Below are 13,705 nucleotides of genomic sequence, written 5' to 3'. Positions count from 1 at the left end.
GAAAAAGAAATAAGGCATGTAAATTTGATAAGAATAAGTAAAAATGTCACTGTTTGTGGATGACATAATACTATTCGTAGAAAACCCTGAAGATGCTACCTGAAAACTACTAGAGCTCATTGATGAATTTGGTAAGGTTTCAGAATACAAAATAAATGCAAAGAAATCTGTTGCATTTCTATACAATAACTGTGAAAGATCAGAAGAAAAAAAATTAAAAATTTTGGAAAACAATCCCATTTACCATTGCAATAAAAACAATAAAACACCTAGGATTAAAACTACTTACCTAAAGATGTAAAACCTAAAGATGTACTCTGAAAACTGTAAGATGGAGATGAAAGAAAAAAAATATTACAAAAAAGATGGAAAGATATACCATGTTCTTAGATTGGAAGAATCAATACTGTCAAAATGACAATACTCTCCAGAGCAATCAACAGATTCAATGCAATCCCTATCAAATTGCCAGTGGCATTCTTTACAGAACTAAAACAAAAAAAAATTTTTTTAATTTGTATAGAGACACAAAAGACCCTGAATTGCAAACTCAATCTTGAGAAAAAAAAAGTTGATCTTGAGGAAACAGGCTCCCTGACTTCAAACTAAACTACAAAGCTACAGTAAATAGAAAAGCATCGTACTGGTACAAAAATGGAAATATAGATCAATAGAACAGTATAGAAACCTAAAGATAAACCCATCTACCTATGGTCCAATAATCTATGACAAAGGAGCCAAGAATATACAATGGAGAAAAGACACTCTCTTCAATACATGGCACTGAGAAAATTGGACAGCTACATGGAAAGAATGAGATTAGAACATTCTATAACACCATACACAAAAATAAATTAAAAATGGATTAAAGATCTAAATTTAAGACTGGATACTCTAACACTCTAGAGAAAACATAGGCAGAACACTCTCAGACATAAATTGCAGCAATATCTTTTTGGACCCATCTCCTAGAGTAATGGAAACAAAAACAAAAATAAACCAATGGGACCTAATTAAACTTAGGATCTTTTGCACAGCAAAGTAAACTATAAATAAAATGAAAAGACAACACACAGAATGGGAGAAAATATTTGCAAACCAAGCAACTGACAAAGGATTAATATCCAAAATATACAAACTGCTCATGTAGCTTAATATTGAAAACAGAAACAACTCATTTGAAAAGTGGGCAGAAGATCTTTGACATATCTCCAAAGAAGATATATAGATGGCCAGTAAACACATGAAAATATGTTTAACATTGCTAATTATTAGCAAAATGCAAATCAAAACCATAATGAGATATTACCTCACACTGGTTAGAATGACCATAATAAAAAAAATCTACAAATAATAAATGTTGGAGAGGATGTGTATAAAAGGGAACCTTTCTACACTGTTGATGGGAATATAAATTGCTACATCCATCATGGAGAACAGTATGGAGGTTCCTTTAAAAACTAAAAATAGGGCTAGCATCTGATCCAGCAATCCCAGTCTTGGGCATATATCTGGAGAAAAACAAGGTGCAATAGGACACATGTACCCCAGTATTCATTGTGGCAATGTGTACAATAGCTAAGACATGGAAGCAACCTAAATGTCCATCAATAGATGAATGGATAAAGATGTGGTACATATATACAATCAAATAATACTCAGCCATAAAAAACAATGAAATAGTATCATTTTCAGCAGCATGGATGAACCTAGAGATTATCATACTAATTGAAGTAAGTCAGACAGAGAAAGTTAAATATCTGATGATATAATCTATATGTAGAATCTAAAAAGATGATACAAATGGACTTGTTTATAAAGCAGAAAAGACTCACAGACTTTGAAAACAACCTGATGGTTACTAAAGGGTAAATGTGGGGAGAAGGGATAAGTTAGTAGTTTGGGGTTGAAATGTACACACTACTATGCATTAAATAGATATGCAACAAGGACGTACCTATAGCACAGGGAAATCTACTCAATATTCTGTAAAAAAAAAAAAAATACTGTTGTTGTTCAGTTGTTAAGTCGTGTCCAACTCTTTGCAACCCCATGGACTGCAGCACGCCAGGCTTCCCTGTCCTTCACTATCTCCCAGTATTTGCTTAAACTCATGTCCATTGAGTCAGTGATGCCATCCAACCCTCTCATCCTCTATCCTTCCCCTCCTGTCCTCAATCTTTCCCCAGAATCAGGGTCTTTTCCAGTGAGTTGGCTCTTTGCACCACGTGGCCAAAGTATTGGAGCTTCAGCATCAGTCCTTCCAATGAGTACTGAGGGTTGATTTCCTTTAGGATCAATTGGTTTCATCTTCTTGCTGTAAAAGGGGCTCTCAAGAGTCTTCTCTAGCACCACAGTTTGAAATAATCAATTCTTTGGTGATTCGCCTTCTCTATGGTCCAATTCTCACTTCCATACATGGTTACTGGAAAAATCATAACTTTGAAAAAAGGACTTTCTGTCAACAAAGTGATATGTCTGCTTTTGAATATGCTGTCTACATTTGTCAAAGTTTTTCTTCTGAGGAGTAAGAGTTTTTTCATGGCTACAGTCAGTGTCCACAGTGATTTTGGAGATCAAGAATTTAAAATATGCCACTGTTTCCACTTTTCCCCCATTTATTTCCCATGATGTGATGGGAATGGATGTCATGATCTTCATGTTTTCAATGTTGTGTTTTAAGTCAGCTTTTTAACTCTCCTCTTTCACCTTCATCAAGAGGCTCTTTTAGTTCCTCTTCACTTTCTGCCATTAGACTGGTGTCATCTGCATATCTGAGGTTATTGATATTTTACCCAGTAATGTTGATTGATTCCAGGTTGTGACTCATCCAGTCTGGCATTTTGCATGATGTACCGTGCATATAAATTAAGTAAGCAGGGTGAGAATACACAGCTCTGACATACTCTTTTCCCAATTTTGAACCAGTTTTCCCCATAGCCAGTCCCTCCCATCAGGAAGCTCTTGCACAAGCCTCTTATTCTTATCCATCAGAGGGCAGACAGAATAAGCAATAACTAAAATCCCATAGCCTCCAGAATGAAAAGCACAATCACAGAAAGCTAACCAAAATGATCATGTGGATCACAGCATTGTTTAACTCAATGAAGCTATGAGCCATGCAGTGCAGTACCACCCAAGACAGATGGATCATGGTGGAGAATTCTGACAAAACATGGTCCACTGGAGAAGGGATCTTTTCAGTATTCTTGCCATAAGAATCCTATGAACTGTATGAAAAGGCAAAAAGATATGACACTGGAAGATGAGCCCCACAGGTGTTCAATATGCTACTGGGGAAAAGCAGAGAAATAGCTCTAAAAAAAAATGAAGGGGCTGGGCCAAAGTGAAAATTACGCCCAGGTGTGGATGTGTCTGGTGGTGAAAGTAAAGTCTGATGCTATAAAGAACAATATTGCATAAGAACCTGGAATTTTAAGTCCTTAAATCAAGGTAAATTGGACATGGTCAAACAGGAGATGGCAAGAGTGAACATCGACATTTTAAGTCAATGAACTAAAATGAGTGGGAATGGGCTAGTTTAATTCGAATGACTATTATACTATGGGCAAGAATCCCTTAGAAGAAATGGAGTAACCCTCATAGTCAACAGAAGAGTCTGAAATGCAGTACTTGGGTGCAATCTCAGAAATGACAGAATAATCTTGGTTCGTTTCCAAGGCAAACCATTCAATATCACAGTAATCCAAGTCTATGCCCCAACTACTAATGCTGAAGAAGCTGAAGTTAAACCGTTCTATGAAGACCTACAAGACCTTCTAGAACTAACACCCAAAAAAGATGTCATTTTCACTATAGGGGACTGGAATGCAAAAGTAGGAAGTCAAGAGATATCTGGAGTAATAGGCAAGTTTGGTCTTGGAGTACCCAATGAAGCAGGGCAAATGTTAACAGAGTTTTGCCAAGAAAATGCACTGGTCATAGCAAACACCCTCTTCAAACAACACCAGAGATGACTACACATGGACATCACCAGATGGTCAATAACAAAATCAAATTGATTACATTCTTTTCAGCTGAAGATTGAGAAGCTCTATACAGTCAGCAAAAACAAGACATGGAGTTGATTGTGTCTCAGATCTTGAGTTCCTTATTGCAAAATTCAGGCTTAAATTGAGGAAGTAAAGAAAACAACTAGATCCTCTAAGATAACCTAAATCAAATTCCTTTTACAGTGAAGGTGATGAATAGATTCAAGGGATTAGAGCTGGTAGACTGAGTGCCTGAAGAAGTATGGGCAGAGGTTCATAACACTGTCCTGGAGGTAGTGACCAAAACCATCCCAAAGAAAAGTAAATGAAAGAAGGCAAAATGGTGGTGTGAGGAGTCTTTAAAAATAGTTGAGAAAAGGAAAAAAACAAAGGAGAAAGGGAAAGGTATACCCAACTGATTGCAGAGTTCCAGAGAACAGCAAGAAGAGATAAGAAAGCCTTCTTTAGTGAACAGAGCAAAGAAATAGAGGAAAACAATAGAAGGGGAAAGACTAGAGATCTCTTCACTAAAATTGGAGATACCAAGGTAACATTTCATGCAAAGATGGTCATAATAAAGAACAGAAATGTGGAGAAGGCAATGGCACCCCACTCCAGTACTCTTGCCTGGAAAATCCCAAGGACAGAGGAGCCCAATAGGCTGCAGTCCATGGGGTCGCTAAGAGTCGGACACGACTGAGCGACTTCACTTTCATTTTTCACTTTCATGCATTGGAGAAGGAAATGGCAACCTACTCCAGTTTTCTTGCCTGGAGAATCCCAGGGACGGGGGAGCATGGTGGGCTGCCGTCTATGGGGTCACACAGAGTCGGACACGACTGACGTGACTTAGCAGCAGCAGCAGCAGCATACCTGCTGTTATCCGGGAGTTTGTACCTGGAACTAGTTACCTTCCCAAATCACGAACGACACCGAACCCACTCCTTTTCAAAACAAAACTGCCCGCTCAGGTCAGGGCTTGGAAGGGTGCTCCGCCGAGCTCAGGGTAGCTTCCGCGTCTGCTCTTACCTGAGAGAAAGCTGTTCCAGACGGGCGAGAGAATGGAAGAGCATCCCGGGAAGATGGGGCAGGGCCACCAGTGTGAAGTCAATCACAATTCTGTTTTTTGGTGTTCTCGCTGAGCAGTCTCCTAGCCCGGGAAAGCATAAAATTACAAAAGGGATAAAGTGTGTGCAGAACTTGGGGACTAAGAAAGGCTGAGAGTGAGAAGAAAAAGAAAAGAAAAAAAAAAAAAAAAAAAAAAAAAGAACAGAAATGGTAAGGACCTAACAGAAGCAGAAGAGATTAAGAAGAGGTGTCATGAATATACAGAACTATACAAAAAAGTTCTAATAACCAGGATAACCACGAAGGTGTGGGCACTCACCTAGAGCTAGATATCCTGGAGTGTGAAGTCGAGTGGGTATTAGGAAGCATTACTATGAACAAAGCTAGTAGAGGTGATGGAATTCCAGCTGAGCTATTTAAATTCCTATAAGGTGATGCTATTAAAGTGTTGCATTCAATATGTCAGGAAATTTGAAAAACTCAGCAGTGGCTGCAGGACTGGAAAAGGTCAGTTTTCATTCTAATCCCAAAGAAGGGCAAGGCCAAAGCATGTTCAGACTACCATAAATTGTACTCATTTCCAGTATTCTTGCCTGGAAAGTCCCATGGACAGAGGAGCCCGTCAGGCCACAGTCTGACTCTTTGTGAGTCACACACTGAGCACACGTGCTAGCAAGGTCACGCTCAAAATCCTTCAGGCGAGTCTTCGACATACGTGAACCAAGAGCTTCCAGAGGCAGAAGCTGGATTTAGAAAAGGCAGAGGAACCAGATCTCAAACTGCCAATATCCGCTGGATGAGGGAAAAATCAAGGAAAGTCCAGAAAAGCATCTACCTCTGCTTCATTGACTATGCTAAAGTCTATGACTGTGTGCATCACAACACATCTATCTGGAACAAGAATTTGAAAAAGAGTGAATTTATGTATACGTATAATTGAATCACTTTGTTGTATATCTGAAACTAGGACAACCTTGTAAATTAACCATACCTCAAAATAAAATAAAAATTAAATTTGAAATAAATAAATAAATGATGTGATAACATTGCAAAAGAAATTAAACATCACATGAAGAATGTGAATATGGAAGGGGGTAGTTGTATTGGTGAGGATCTTCAGCTCCCTGCTCTTAATACATTGACAGAGAGAGTCCTGTAATTAAAAGATTAGGTTACATCAGGAAAATTTCTGTAGACAAAATTCTGTTAACATGTTAGACAAATAGATAATATTTTCAATTTACATTTCTGCTGAGTGCAGCCAAAGAAACAAGCATTGCTTGAACTGTTTCATTTAACATTTTGGCTTGGATATAAACCACTCAGGTAGATTTCTTTTCTTAAAAGTTTCAAGATAGTGTTTAAAACACACAAAAAAGTCCAATAAAAACAAAATGCTATATTTTATTATATTTTCTAAATTTTTCTTTTAAAGCTTAAAATTTGAGGTAGTAGTAATTTTGCTGCATCAATAGATTATAATTTGTAAATCACAGAGTGGTTTATATCAATTATTCATGAAAAGAAAATTCCATGTTTGACAGTTAGTTTTTATTAAAGAAAGATATGAAGCTATTTATTGTTGATCACACTTTCCTGATTGAAATGCATGTAGTAAAAAGAAAGCAGTATGTTTCTTAATGAATTCTGACATTCAATGTTTAGTCCAAACTTTTTTTCTCCTAATTTTATTTATTTATTTATTATTTTAATTGAGGCTAATTACTTTACGATACTGTAGTCTTTTTTGCCATACATTCACATGAATCAGCCATGGGTGTACATGTGTTCCCCATCCTGAATCCCCCCTCCCACCTCCCTCCCCATCCCATCTCTCAGGGTCATCCCAGTGCACCAGCCCTGAGCACCCTGCCTCATGCCTCAAATATTTCTTGAAATAATAAAAAGCTGAGTCTCAAACTTGGTTTATTTTTATAATGCTACTAGCTTTCTCATATTTAAATTTTGATGATAGAATACTAGTCTCTATTTTATTAACATTTTGACTTATTTTGTTATCTTTTGAAAATATAAGTAGCAATAAAGAGCTATGAAAATTTTTCTTTTTGTTCCTAATGAGACTACTCAGAACCGTTTTGTACAAAGCAGACTTTATAAGGTCAAGCATATCTAATTTTCAAAACAGAGGGGACATGGTTTAATATATTACGTACCTTTTACAATTACATGGTGAATGTGAAAAAAATTGGTAATGATACACTATATCCCTACCCCACTTGCCCCAAAAAAGCAATCCCCAAAGGTAGAAAACATGGTCTATTTTTAAGATAGGTATGATTATTTCTGAACCCCAACATTTTGCTGGTAGTTACATCTATAATCTTGATGTCCCATGTGTCTTTATGATGGCTTATTGAAAATGAAAATCTTGACTTTCACAGAATTTATAAAAACTCTAATCTAGACAAAGGTCGTTTTTTAAATAATGGTTAAATGCTGTTGCTTCTGTTAAAAGTTAATAAGCTGGCCCATAATCTTCTAGGAATATATAAGAATGCTCTAGAATAATATTTAAAATAATTTGCAAGCAAATATTACTTGAAATAGGACTTTTAAGTCATCTGTCACATTTTAAATGTAACTTACATTTTACCACCATATTTAAAATATTGTAGTAAATTATTCCCATTAATGTTGTAATTTCTATCCCTAGATTTTCATTTACATTTGTAGTAGCAAAAATATTGCCTTTTGGCACTTGAAATGACATGACTGGCAGTGTTTAATTTATAATTTCTGGTGAAATTGTTGTTGCTTGCTTTTTGTTTGTAATAGTTATACATGCACAATTTGCAAGGCACTATTTTCACGAAATTACAAGAGTATTTCTTGAGAGATAGTAAACAGGGACTCTATTTTTCTTACATGGATCAATGCATATAAGGTATTTCCTCATAAGTATAAATTTAGTCCTCTGGAAAGAATGTAAATAAACTATAAGAGAGGCTGATAAAATCTTTGGAAATAGTATGGGGTAAAGTAGGAGCATTATAGTCTACATTATTTGACAGTTTTTGTTTGTTTACGAGCAAAGTAAATGTAAACTCAAATTGACTAAAACGAAAAAGGGGATTCATTGACTAAATCATGAAAAACTGGAAGGTTAGGTTCTGCTTTGGGAAATGTTAAATTCAGATGCTCCAGAAATCTCTTATTCTCTTATTCATTTCCCAGCTCTCATTTGTTATGAGTTGGTTATAATTTTCAAACAAGTCATCAACCTAGGGAAGCTCTGGAAGCTCTAGGCTCACTGTTAGAACCCCCTTCTCAAGAGTGCTAATGAGACCCCGGCTCCAGGTGTTGTGGGGTGACTTGGACCATGAACACATCCTTGCAGCAAGGACGAGGACTACACTCACCGTGCCCAGTGAGTTCACACACTCACTCCTAGACCAGAGAGCTGCTGTCAACTCCACAAGGTCACGCTAACTGTCTACGGGGAAGAGCTGGCTCCTGGGAGGGGAACCATATGATATTACCAAAGAAAGAGGCTAAACAGGAAAAAAACAAACATCTGTCTTATGCTCAAATGTCAGTCATTTTGGTCCACTTACTGCTTGATGACTTCTGCTGACTCATTGTCTTTTCCTAAGATGATGCTTGATTTGAGTGTTAAATGACTAGCAGTAAGAATGTGAAAGGAATCGCATTCACTATCCTGTGATTCACTATCCGGTGATTAAACCATAATAGAAAAGAATATGAAAAAGAATATATACATGTGTAACTGAGTCATTTTGCTGTACAGCAGAAATTAACACAACATTGTAAGTCAACTATACTTCAATAAAATAAAAATATATATGATGACAGGATAAAACTCAGCCTTTCTCTTGAAGGGTGAAAAATGGTGCTTGACTAACATGAGAACTGAAAGAAGAGGGAGGAGTTAAGACGTGAGAATCCCTATGCTCAACTGATGCTAGATACTGCTCTGAATGTTCCATATACATTATGTTGTATGATACGTATAGCTTCTCCGTAAGGCAAGCATTTAGAATGAGGTTAGGTTTCCGAGCTGAACTTTGCAAAGTTGGAATCCAAACTCAGATATGTCTAACCCCAAAGCTTTTAACCATTATGCTATGATGCCTAAGCATCATAAGGACATAAAAAGCATGAGGACAGAAAAATGTCTTTTTATATGGAATTAAAAATTTATGAACCTAATTATATACGTATAGATAGACAGATGAAGATATTTATTAACATATATAAGACAGAATTATTCCTTGCTTCTGGAGGATTTAATTTTTTCCTCTTTGGTACTTTTACTAACACTGTGAGAAAGTATTCAGTATCTTCCCCACCAGTCCATAACCCACCTGCCAATGAGTAATGAGTGTTTAAAGATTTTATGCAATTTGAGATGGGGTTAAGTTCTTCATATACTAGGAACAGATTTTTTAAAATGCAATTGTACATATTACATACACACAGTTACACATACAGAAGACAGGCCAGAACATCTTTTATTTGTCTAGTAACTTAACATGTGATTTCCAGAATTGGGATAAATGTTCTTGCTTTATTTTTCATAAATTATCTTTTGAATGACAGTTTAGGGAATGGATGTTGTATTTGCCCAAAAAAACCCTCAGGAAAGCAAAGTTATTTCAGAAATCTCATTTTACAGCCATAGCCTGAAGCTGACATATTTTTATCGCAAGGATGAGAAAGGAAAAGCCCAGAAAGAATTTAATAGGATAAACAAACTAAAAAAGAGTCGAGCAGTCTCTTCTAAATTATCCACTCTCCTTCAGATGAGTGACTTTTTATTGCCAGTGTATCTTTCCCGCATGACCACACCCAGCAATTAAAGGCGGTCCAACTCTCAGCCCTGTTCTCTCACCCCACTTCCCATCATCAGGACCTCTGGCATTTGTGGTTTCCTTGAATACATTAAATATGTTCCAAACTCAAGACTTTGGCACGAACTTTTCCTTCTGCCTCAATATCTCCAGTTTACCACAGTGTCTCCACAATTCACTCCAGGCCTTCTTTCAGGTTTCTGTCAAATGTTACCTTTCCAGTGAGCCCTCTGACCCCTCTCTTGAAAATGTAACTCCTTCCTCGCTTTATTTTCCTCCATCACATGTGTCACCATTTGACTTTCCATTCATTAGTCATAACTTTCTGAAGTAGCTATCCATCACTTCCTTAGGGAGAGAAGTTGTATGAAAGAAGAAAAACCATTTTGTTCATTTTTGTGTCTCAACAGTGCCTAGGCCATGGTAGCACTCTGTAAATATTTGTTGAATCGACAAATGTTGAATACACAGTAAGGAAGCATTTTCAGAAGGTTTTCAATTTTTCTAAGCCATTGGGAGATAATAATTCACAGAAATTAAATTCCATTTTCCAGTTAGAACATAGCATTGGCACATGAAAAACTGTTATGTGTTCATCTCACCTAGAAGAATCTGCAGTTGTTAAACCAGGAGTATTGAAGGAAATATTTGGAGCTGTCTCCATCTCAATTAACTTTCCCATCACAGTTCATCTTACCTGCCCTGTTAGTGGTTGTTTCCCAAGAAGTAAAAACAGTGGGAGGAACTCAATAAATATTTATTGTATTAAACCACATATTTATTAGAATATATATGTGTGCATGAATCCATACACATACATGTTATGTATTATCCTACTGTATATAAAGCTTTTGGTCTTTAGAACCTCTTGATTCTTCATGAAGAGAGATTCTATTTTCTCTTTCATCTTCAACTAAACCACGAAGCCAAATGCTCCCACCTTGTAAATTATCAAAGTGTTAACCAAAGCCAGCTGCAATTTACAAACACCACTTTTATAGGAAGTCGGTTTGAGCGTGTGTTCTCCTGAAGTGCTGCATAGCACCTGATCTCTCTAGGTCATGCACCCATTTTTTATAGTTCACATTCTAACTTAATGAGGACTCCTAAGCCTCTGTAATGCTTTCAACGTTCTTTGGAGCTTGCATGCGCGCACACACACACTTGTATATTCATTTTAGAAATCCATTGTGCTTACACAGCATGAGGTGACATAATATAGAATTGAAGTTTTTTATTTTATTTATAAAAAAAAGTACCTGTGATACTAATTAATTCATTTATATGGGTGTCAATATAAAACCATGAGGAAATGGGACAACAAAAACACAGTACGATAGGAGACTGATTTTTATTTTTTTAATTGGGGTATGGTTGCTTTTTAATGCTGTGTTAGCCTCTGCTATACAATGGAGTGCAGCAGTGTATACCTATATCCCCTCCCTCTTGGACCTTCCTCCCACCTACCCCCATCCCACCCGTCTAGGTCATCAGAGAGCGCAGAGCTGAGTTCCCTTGCTGGATGGTAGATTCCCACCAGCTATCTATTTTGAAGACTCATTTTGCTTAGAACACAACAGAAGTCACTCTCTGGTGAAAGGCGCTTAGAGAAGCACATTAACTTCTGCAAGCATCCCAAGAGTTATTTTGGAATGGGAGGATACACAGCTCAGGCCCTGGAGATAAGCTGGCCAATTAACACGGCTCTTAGGAAAGCTTCCAGTGCTGGAGCAGTGATCAGGGGCCTTCACTGGGCCACAGTTACTTGGGTCCCAGTCTGATTCTTAGAAATCAACCCTAAATATGAAGGATCTGTATGTAAAGGCCTGTCCGTCTGTCGATATTTTGTTTTGTTTATTGAGTACACAGCAAATCTGTGGCTGTCTCACAGACATTTATACCCATGGTCCTGTTATAATAGTCACAGAACCTCCTTTCACTCTTGAAAGCGTGCCTGCTTGGAAAGAAATGATCTGGTCCTCTTATTCAAACCCATCTGCGTCAAGTGAAAAGATTCCTTGTCTCTGGCAGTATCTAATCACAGCCCCTTTGTAGCCCACACTCTTGAGGGGATTCATTAAGAGGAAAGGCACAGAAAGGCCTAAGAACTGATTTACTTTTGATCACTTAAAGAGTGATCAAAGCTGTTTGTAAATAATTTCAAAATTGTGGATTCATGTGTGTGTATATAAATGATTTTAAAATGTGAATAATTTTACCTTAAATGAGATCCTGCTCATATGAACTGAATGTGACTTCAATATTTAAAAAAAAAAATTTACATGAATACCAGGTTTTTAAACCAGGGTTATTTTTTCCTTCTCTTTTCCCAAAATAAACCCACAGCCTCCAAAATACTGAAGTATTATTAAACAAAGGAGGAAATATCAGGAAATCGAGTCCTACTATTTTTTCCCCACTGACCACAGCGTGCCATGGTAGGGATCACGTCCTTCTAACATAACTGAGGCTGCTACGCTGAGCCGTGGCCTGGGCTCAGCCAGCCACATACCCAACTTCTTTGCTTTATCAGGTTGCTGTGTGAGTGTACTTGGGCGTTTACATAGCTTAAAAAGAGAGGCTCAAGGCTTAAATCACTGGATTATTAAAATAATGTTTTGCCAAGTCTTGTGTTAGGAAACCTAAACACTAGCTCAACACAGAATTTTTAAGTTTGATTTATTTCACCAAGCCCATAAAACACATAAAATACAGTGTTTAATTTTCTCTTTCACTCTTTATATCTACAAGCGTCTCTGCTGTGTGACAATAATTAGGGTCCATGAAATGAAAGCAGTCTGTTTCTGGGGTTCTCTTTCTCTCTAGCACACCCTCCTCCTTCTCCCCTTATTCCCTCAGTTTCTCCAAAGAGGTTGGACAGGAATTATCCAGGTCGATAGCAACTCCCATCCAGGTTCAAGGAACAAAATGGCTATGAACATTGTACCTTTCATGGGAGAAATCTGGTTTTAAGGGCAGAATCTGCTGCTCCCATCTGTTGGAGCTTAGAGAAGACCACATGATTCTGGGTCATGCCTTCCCTCTCCTGACCCCCTCTCCCCTCTGCCGTGACGGGGGCTCACTTAGGAGGACTCATGTCTCTGGCGCTCAATCACAAACTGCGACACATAGGGCTCATCTGTCATTTAACCAGGAAGTGATCCCTTCCCCCCTTTTCCTTAAAGAATGAGCTTTTGAAAACAAAGCAACTTTGTATTTAATTTGTATTGACTAAAATGAACATCAAAACCTGGTTGGCCCAAGCTATTGTTTGAAGTCTCTTGGGCTCACCTCTAAAATGTGCCTTGAATTCCTTGATTCTTTCCTTCTAAAACTACCCCCATCATCACAGCCACCATCCTTCTTTGGATACAACAGCTTGAGAACTGGTCTCCTCATGCTCACTCTCACCTTGCTGCACTCCCATATTCCATGGTAAGCCAGAGACCAACGACCAGGTGACACTGGTGGGAAAGAATCTGCCTGCCCATGCAGAAGATGCAGGACTCAAGTTCAGTCCCTGGGTTGGGAAGACCCCCTGGAGAAGGGAAAGGCTATCCACTCCAGTATTCTGGCCTGGAGAATGCCATGGACTGTATAGTTCATGGGGTCACAAAGAGTTGGACACAACTGAGCGACTTTTCACTTCCTAGGCAAGGAGACCTTTTAAAGTTCATGAACCAACCCCAGCTCAGCCTGCCCAGAGCCTCTGCACCAGCTGCTCCTGCCTCTGATCTTTGCAGAGTTGGCATTCAGGTCTCAGCTCTAACATCACCCTTTAGGGATGCTTCCAAAGATTATTGCACCTAGAGT

The sequence above is a fragment of the Cervus canadensis genome, chromosome 20 (genome assembly GCF_019320065.1).
Source record: "Cervus canadensis isolate Bull #8, Minnesota chromosome 20, ASM1932006v1, whole genome shotgun sequence".
Lineage (NCBI taxonomy): Eukaryota > Metazoa > Chordata > Mammalia > Artiodactyla > Cervidae > Cervus > Cervus canadensis.
Note: the sequence above shows the minus strand (reverse complement) of the source record.